We start from the raw sequence: 8,914 nt of genomic DNA on the forward strand, positions 1-8,914 counted from the left end.
TGTGAAGACAGATGCAAAGTATTTATTCAGAACAATGCCAGCATCTTCTGCCCGACACATAGGTTACCTTTTTGGTCTTTTCTGTGCCCTATTCTTTCCTTATTTATCCTTTTACTCTCAATGTATTGATAAAACATCTTTGGGTTCACCATAATTTTGATTGCCAATATTCTTTTATGCTCTCGCTTAACTTTCCTAATTTCAATGTTGATTTCCCCCCTCCACATTCTGTACTCCTCTTGGCTTTCTGTAGTATTCAGCTCTCTGTGTTGGGCATAAACTTTCCTTTACTGCCTTATTATACCTGTAAACTCCTTGACATCCATGGGGCTCTAGATTTGGCCTTCCCACCCTTTTTCTTTGTGGGAACATGTTGACTCGGAACCACTGGAATCTCCCCTTTGAATTCTTCCCACTGCTCTGACACTGATTTACCTTCAACTACCTGTTTTCAGTCCACTTTCGGTAAATCAATCTTCACCTTAGTAAAGTTGGTCTTCCCCCAATTGAGAACTCTAACTCCTGTTCTGTCCTTGTCCTTTCCATAATTATATTAAAACTAACTGAATTATGATCACTACTACCAAATTGATGTCCCACTGCCGCTCCTTCCACCTGCCCCTCTTCATTTCCTAAAACTAAGTCTAAAACTTCACCCTCTCTTGTTGGACTTGCTACATATTGGCTAAAACAGTACTCCTGAATGCACCTCAAGAATTCTGCTCCCTCAATTCCCTCTACACAAAAAGTATCCCAGTTAATGTTTGGGCGGTACAAATCCCCCACTGTTACTGCCCTATTGTTCTTGCACTTCTCAGATATTTGCCTACATATCTGCTCTTCCATCTCCCTCTGACTGTTTATGGGTCTATAGTACACTCCCAGCAGTGTGATTGCCTCTTTTTTGTTCCTCAGCTCAATCTATCCGGTCTCATTTGATAAACCTTCCAACATATCATCCCTCCTCACAGCTGTAATAGTTTCTTTGACCAAAATTGCCACTCCTCCTCCTTTTTTATCCCCTTCCCTCTCACGTCTGAAAACCCTGAAACCAGGAAGATTGAGCTGCCACGCCTGTCCCTCCTTTAGCCATGTTTGTGTAATAGCTATGATATCATACTGCCATGTGTCTAACTGTGCCCTGAGCTAATCTGCTTCATTTGCTATACTCCTTGCATTGATTTAGATATCGTTGAGCACTGCCAACATTTTTTGTTTTGAAGTTTCTAATCAGTGTTTCCTCTCTCTTCCAGACTCCATTAATTTTCTGCCTTCCATTTTCATTTCTGATCTGACTCTACCTTCCAGTCCCCATCTCCCTGCCAAACTAGTTTAAACCCTCCCCAACAGCACTAGCAAAACATCCTGCAAGGAACTCCGTCCTGGCTCGGTTCAGGTGCAACCCGTCCAACCTGTCCCAAAAATCTAAAGTCCTCCCTCCTGCACCATCTTTCCAGCCACACGTTCATCTGTCTTATCCATCTATTCCTGTACATTCATCTGTCTTATCCATCTATTCCTGTACTCACTTGCACGTGGCACTGGGAGTAATCCGGAGATTATTACTTTTGATGTCCTGCTTGCTAATTTCTTACCTCACTCCCTAAGTTCTGACTGCAGCACAACATCCTTATATCTACCTATGTTGTTGGTTCTGATGTGGACTACCACTGCTGGCTGTTCACCCTCCAGCTTCAGGGTGCTCTGCAAGTGCTCAATGACATCCTTGACCCTGGCACCAGGGAGCCAACACTCCATTCCTGGATTCACGTCTGTGGCCATAGAAACACCTGATTGTTCCCTTGACGATTGAATCACCTATCACTATGGCTTTTCCAGTCTTCCCTGTACTCCCCTTTGCTGCTGAGTCACCCATGGTGTCATGGACTTGGCTCCGGCTGCACTCCCCAGGTGAAGCATCATTGTCCTCTGTATTCAGAACTGAATACCTGCTGGAGAGTGAGACGCACTCGGGGTGTCCTGCACTACCTGCCTGATTCTTTTTGACTGCCTGGTGGTCACCCATTCCCTCTCTCCCTGCATACTCTTAAGCTGTGGGTGACCACATCTATAAACGTGTTATCTATGTACAAAGAACAAACAACAGTACAGCACAGGAACAGGACATTCGGCCCTCCAAGCCCGCACCGATCTTGATGCCTGTCTAAACTAAAACCTTCTGCACTTCAGGGGACCGTATCCCTCTCTTCCCATCCTATTCATGTATTTGTCAAGATGTCTCTTAAACGTCGCTATCTTCCCTGCTTCCACCACCTTCCCCGGCAGCAAGTTCCAGGCACTCACCACCCTCTGTGTAAAGAACTTGCCTCGCACATCCCCTCTAAACTTTGCCCCTCTTGCCTTAAACCTATGTCCCCTCGTAACTGACTCTGCCGCCCTGTGAAAAAGCTTCTGACTATCCACTCTGTCTCTGCCACTCATAACTTTGTCAACCTCGATCATGTCGCCCCTCCACCTCCATTCTCAGTTTTGGGAAAAATAGAGTATATGACTGTATCAGTAAGCAGGAAAAGTTAAAATATGTTGTGACCAGTGGAGACGTGTGATGAGAATAAACAGATCCTCCTCTGATTTCAACTACACAAGCATTTGTGGTTTGACTCTGTAGCTTAGTTGGTTAAAGCACCTGTCTAGTAAACCGAAGAGCCTGGGTTCAACTCCCAACAGAGCCTTATGTCACATTTGTGATATGCTTCAGAAGTTTCCTTGTCAATCATTTATATCTCTATTTTGTGAACTTGAACTTGGAATTCAAATGACATGATGAATTTCAGTCACAGGAGAAAACAGCCTTTGTGAAGGATGTGAGTTGGGAATGGCTGTTCCTCCTTGTCCAGAAATTCAGTGCTGATACGCCAAAGGCAACTTCTTTGATACAAATTTGTTCACGGTTACATTCAATCTGGAAAACAGCTCGACATTAATCTCACTGAAGGAAAGTGTGACTGCGTTGTATGTTTCAGAGTGTTTGTGTCGTTATGTGTTGCATTTAACCGAGACTGGGGACATGACGCGAGTGGGAAGGTTGATCCGAGGTTTGGAATATTTGTCAATCAGGAACAAGAAAAATCAAAGGAACCAAATAAGAAAACCTATGTCTCGTGGGTATTGAGAGACGGTGAGAAGATATTAAACTTTGTTCCATTCAATCCGGCTGCGATGAACTTTGAATTTTTCCGCCTTTTATAAACATTATTTGAAGGGTCTCTGTAACAATGTTCAGTGTTGATGAGAGTGGGGTCTGGGTGAGCAGCTGCTGAGTATGACAGGGTCAGGACTGGATGCAGGAAGTTCTCTGACACTCTCTCTCCCTCTCTCTCTCTGATGGCTTTGAGTTGATTTTCAAGTGTTTGAATAAATGAAGGAAGTTCCCTCCACCCATTTGTTTGGACAGACAGTGTAGTATAAGGATGTAAAGGGTTAATGCTGAAGATAGTGGGATCAACCCCTCCCACTGTCAGAGTGATGATGTAACAGTCACATGAGATGAGGTTTGGGAGAAGAGAGAGCAGCACCAAAGATGCCAGCTTAAGAGGTTTGATGAATGTGTATATAGTATTGTGTAAATTAGAAAAGAGTTCTTAGTTCTTTCAGCAGGAAATGTGTCCAGAAAATATTCAGGAGTCGGAATGCAGATATTAATTCCAAGTGACAGTTCTGGGTTCATTTAACAAAAAAAAGGTAGCGAATAATATTGCTCACCGATTGAAATCCCCCAGTGAGGAGACAGTTGAACAGGTGATCTGTTGGGGCATCCTTTGATCCAAGGTTTCGGCAGCATTTAATCTCCCTTTTTGGTGAAATTCTCTGTTATTTGCATCTTTTTTTAATCAGCTTTCTTGGGTGAGTGAAAAACTCAAAAAAACTTAACAGTTCCATTCTTCCTTCTTCCCATCAGTTTCTCTTTTCTGTCTCAGATCAATATAATGATGAGAATCCCAATTTAATCTGCTGTTTCTGGTGTTTTATTCATTCCAATCAAAATTCAACATTCCAATCAAATCTATTTGTTATTCCACAGTGTCTCTCCATGTGTTTTATTCTGTTGTATTCTCTCAAAGTCTGTTTGATGATCAATGTTACATCTCAGTCTCTGTTCTGGTGAAGATCAGAAGCAGTGTTATCTGTTTGCACCACCCGACAAGTCGGCCTGAGGCTGTGTCTCATCGATAATGTGGAGTTAGGAACATCGAAACATAGGAGCAGGAGTCGGCCACTCAGCCCATCGAGACTACCCCGCCATTCAATATGATCTTGGCTGAACATCCACTTCAATGCCCTTTTTCCCACACTTTCCTCATATTCCCTTATGTCATTTGTATTTACAAATCTGTCAATCTCTGCTTTAAACATACTCAACGACTGAGCTTCCACAGCCCTCTGGGGTAGAGAATTCCAAAGATTCACAACCCTCTGAGTAACAACATTTCTCCTCATCTCTGTGCTAAGTGGCTTCCCCCTTATTTTGAAATTGTGTCCCCTGATTTTCGACTCCCCAACCAGGAGAAACATCTTAGCTGCATCTACCCTGACTGTCCTTTAAGTATTTTGTGGGTTTCAATGGGATCACCTCTCATTCTTCAAAACTCTAGAGAAGACAGCCCCAGTTTCCCCAATCTCTCTTAATAGGACAATCCCACCATCCCAGGAACAAGTCTGATGAACCTTTGTTGAACTCCCTCCATGGCAATAATATCCTGCCTAAGGTAAGGAGACAAAAACTGTACACAGTACTCCAAGTGCGGTCTAACCAGGGTTCTATACAATTGAAGCAAGAATTCACTACCCCTGTACTCAAATCCTCTTGTGATAAAGGCTAACATACTATTAGCCTTCCTAATTGCTTGCTGCACCTGCATGTTAGCTGTCAGTGACTTATTGACATGGACACCCAGATCACCCTTATATTCTATTACTCAGTTAATAAAGGAAAGGATTCCATATACCTGCTGAACCACCTTATTAACCTGTACTGCTACTTCAGGAATCTGTGGACATTCACTCCAACGTCCCTCACTTCCTCTACACCATTCAGTGTTTTACCATTAATTGTGGATTCCTTTGCCTTTTTTGACGCGTGCTCTCGCTGTTCCCTGCTCTCCGAGTGAACTCTTGCTCCCTCTCTCTCCTGGGCTCTTGATGCTCCACTCTGCTCTCACTGTTTCCCACTCTCTTAATGTATCAATATTTGTTTGCCTTGTGTTTAATTTAAAATATGGATTAACTGTATTTTACAGTTGTAGGTTTTATTTGGTAGTCCTGTACAAGTTGTGGATTGGTATTTAATATTTAGCTCTGTGAAAACGATTGTGAATGAAAATATAACTTTCAATCTTATACATGGGCTGGTCTGCAAGCTCCAAGTCCTTCATTTTGTCGTCATGGAATTGATACTGTATCTTTCAGTCTTAATCTCTGTGGGATTTTTGAACTGGCATGGAATGCATAACTTGGTCTAACGTTCCGATGTACATTTTTGGGATTCAAAGGATGATAGGAAATAGGGGCATTAGGCCATTCAGCCCATCAAGCCTGCTCCAACATTCAAACAGATCGTGACTGATCATCTACCTCAACGCCATTTTTCCTGCTATCTCCATATCCCTTGATCTTGTTAGTATTTAGAAATCGATCGATTTCTGTCTTGAATATGTTCAATTATTGATCTTCCACAGCCCACTGGGATAAAGAATTCCACAGATTTCCCACCCTCTGAGTAAAGAAATTCCTGCTCATCTCAGTCTCAAATGGCCTGCCCTTATTCTGAGTCTGTGTCCCCTTGTTCTAGACTCACCAGACAGAGGAAACATCCTATCCATAACTACCCTGTCACACCCTGTAAGAATTTTGTAAATTTCAATGAGATCACCTTTCATTCTTCGAAACTCCAGAGAGTTTCGGCCCAGTTTCTGTAGTCTCTCATCATAAGACAATCCCACCATCCCAGGGGATTAGTCTGGTGAATCTCTGTTGCACTCCCTCTGTGACAAGTCTATCCTTCCTTCAATAAGGAAACCAAAATAGTACAGAATATTCCAGGTGCAGTCTCAGCCAGACTTTATACAATTGAAGCAATACATCTTTAACCATGTACTCAAATCCCCTTTCAATGAAGCCAACATACCATTTGCCTTCCTAATTGCTTTCTGCACCTGCACACTAGCTTTTAGTGTCTCATGAACAAGGACACCCAGGTACCTTTGGACATCGACACTTCTCAACCTCTCACCATTTAAGAAATACTCTGTCTTTCTGTTTATTCTCCCAAAGTGGAGAAATTCACACTTATTCACATTATATTCCATCTGCCATGTTCTTGCCCATTCACTTACCCTGTCCAAATCCCCTTGAAGCCTCCTTGCATTCATTCTGTACCTTTCAATCATGCAAATTTTTTCTGTTGTGTTTCAAGGTTTATATTTAAAATGTAACCATGGTGACAGAGTTTATTTAGATCTGATGATGGGTTTGTTTTTGGACTGTGATTGATGTATCAACCTGTCAGCTGTATTGAATTGGAGTGAAATGGAAACAACTTCTGTCTCTCCTGCTGTTGTTTGACTGTTGGATTGAAAATGTGTCTCTCGACTTTGGGATCAGTGTCTGTCTGACTACTTCTTTTGTTTGTTCCAGTGGAACTGATGAGCTGGCAGTATCTCTGTGCTTTGGGAGTGATCCTGTACCGACTGTGTGTTGGAACGAGCTCGCTGCACTTTTCCTTGTGTCCAAGAATCACCACATCCAGTCAGGTTCCTTCATGTATTTTCCTGCAGGAATGAAAGAACTGGTGAGACAGAAGATACAAAAGCGATCAATGTAATCGTCCCAATAATAATCATTATGAACAATCGCGAAATGAAAACCAGGAACACAAACAGTGTCAGTGTCTGACTCCACTGCAGTACTGCAGTATTCAGCTTCTGTTTACCAGGTGTTTGCAGTGGTTTTACAACAAGTTTGTGACATTCAGAAACAACACAAGCCCTGCACTGCTCAATGACAGGGACTGTCCGATAGAGCAGTGACCTTTACACAGTCACATTTCTATTTCAACGGAAAACAAGCAGCCACTATTTAAAACGTGCCTTTCATGCTTCTCACCTGGTGTCTGCAATAAACGCTCGTTATTTTGCGGCTATTCTTCCGCCACTGTTCACGATCCAACAAACAGTGAGAGACTGGAACTAAAGCAGGAAAATTCCCTCTCCTTTGGGTGGTGAAATTGTCAGTGATTTTCAATAGTGATTTCTTCCCATTGTGTCTCCCTGAGCCTGTACAGACACTGTCTGAGAATGAACTCTCCCTTCCCCGTGTCCCCGGCTCACTCCATGTTCCGGGAGCAGCTCCTGCTCCACAGTGTCTGTTACAAACACTCCCGACTCCCCCTCAACTTCCCACCACTCAATGCTAATCTCTGAGCACATCTGCGGACACGCTCCCAAAGCAGTGGCTGCTGGAAGCAGATGCTGTTTGTTCCCTTCCCCCGGGCCTGGGAAGTCTCCATTAGCAGCTGATTTAAAGCATCTTCCCCTGATTGAGTGAATGGCCTCACAGACTGGGTTGGGGAAAGGATGCGCATGCGCTCCACTCCTCATAGTGACGTCCCACAGGGGGCGGAGCAACACCGCGCGTGCGCAGATCTTTGCAGCATTTCAGCATTCAAACATCAATGGGAACTTTCCCCATTTCACCCTCATCAAAGTCCCAAAGAAAGTGAAGAGGGGCTTGGACTGGAGGGAGGGGCGGGGTAGGGGGAACCTAGAACCCAGAAAGCTGCCCACTTGCCCCATTTAGATGCTCAATTTGCGGTCATTCCCTGCAGGGGGTTTGTTATTATTGAGCCCCTCCTGGTAAAACAATCCGATAGAAAGAGGGGAGAAAGGAGGGAGCCGGTGTGTTTGCTGGGACCTTGCAGAATTCATTTCAGCAGCAAAAGTCCCGGGTTATATTAACCCGAGTGAAACACACTGTCAGTGAGAGGAAAACCGAACGGCCCTTTTCATCTTTTCATTGGAAACAAAGTAGAGCCGGAAGTGCGGCGAGCAGAGCAGACACACAAGCTCAATGACAGGAGAGCTCGGCCGTCCCTGAGTTTCAGCTCCCGGCTCTTACATTTCCTCATCCACACTGTCTTTCCTGTGGATGTTCAGGGATTCCTTGTCGGATCTGAGGACTGTATCCATTAAACATTCTGAGTCAGGAGATCCACACACTCTCTGTTATCAAGATTTATGGGCAGGAATGTTTTAAAACTTTGTCTATTAAATCACTGTATTATTCACAGAACTAATGAGGCAATCGGTTCATTATTCAGGTCTTGAACTTGGTTTGGGTAGACCGAAAACTGAGAGGTTCAGCACCTCTCCAATCCATCGCTATTGGCCGTGTGGCCTAATGGATAAGGCGTCTGACTTCGGTGTATTTAATGAAGTTATCAGAAGATTGTAGGTTCGAGTCCTGCTACGGTCATTTTGGGCGATCAGTGTTTAGCACCGCAGCCTCACAGCTCCCGCGACCCGTGTTCAGTTCTGGCTTCTGTCTGTGCGCAGTTTGAGTTCTCCCTGTGACTGCGTGTGTTTCCTCGCACAGCCAAAGACTTGCAGATTGATTGGTAAGTTGACTATTGTGAATAGCCCCCAGTGGAGGTTGGTGGTGGGGGATGTGGTCGGGAATATGGGAATAATGTTGGATTAGTATAAATGGGTGGTTGTTGGTCGGCAGAGACTTGGTGGGCCGAAGGGCCTGTTTCAGTGCTGCATCTATTAATAAATAACTGATTTTTTTTGATGAAATAACAGAAAAGGTTGATGAAGGGAAAGCAATGGATGTTGTCTATATGGATTTTCAGAAAGCGTTTGACAAACTACCACATAAAAGGCTGGGTAACAAAATG

The 8,914-nt window shown here is 43.8% G+C and overlaps 1 non-coding gene across 1 annotated transcript; it reads left to right on the plus strand.

Moving 5' to 3' along the window:
- The first annotated feature begins 8,401 nt into the window (after positions 1–8,401).
- trnar-ucg (transfer RNA arginine (anticodon UCG)) lies at positions 8,402–8,490 on the plus strand. The gene is given in 2 exon segments: positions 8,402–8,438; positions 8,455–8,490. It is a non-coding gene; the product is annotated as a tRNA-Arg (tRNA).
- Positions 8,491–8,914: the final 424 nt, after the last annotated feature.

This window comes from Heterodontus francisci, unplaced genomic scaffold (assembly GCF_036365525.1).
Source record: "Heterodontus francisci isolate sHetFra1 unplaced genomic scaffold, sHetFra1.hap1 HAP1_SCAFFOLD_102, whole genome shotgun sequence".
Classification (NCBI taxonomy): Eukaryota; Metazoa; Chordata; class Chondrichthyes; order Heterodontiformes; family Heterodontidae; genus Heterodontus; species Heterodontus francisci.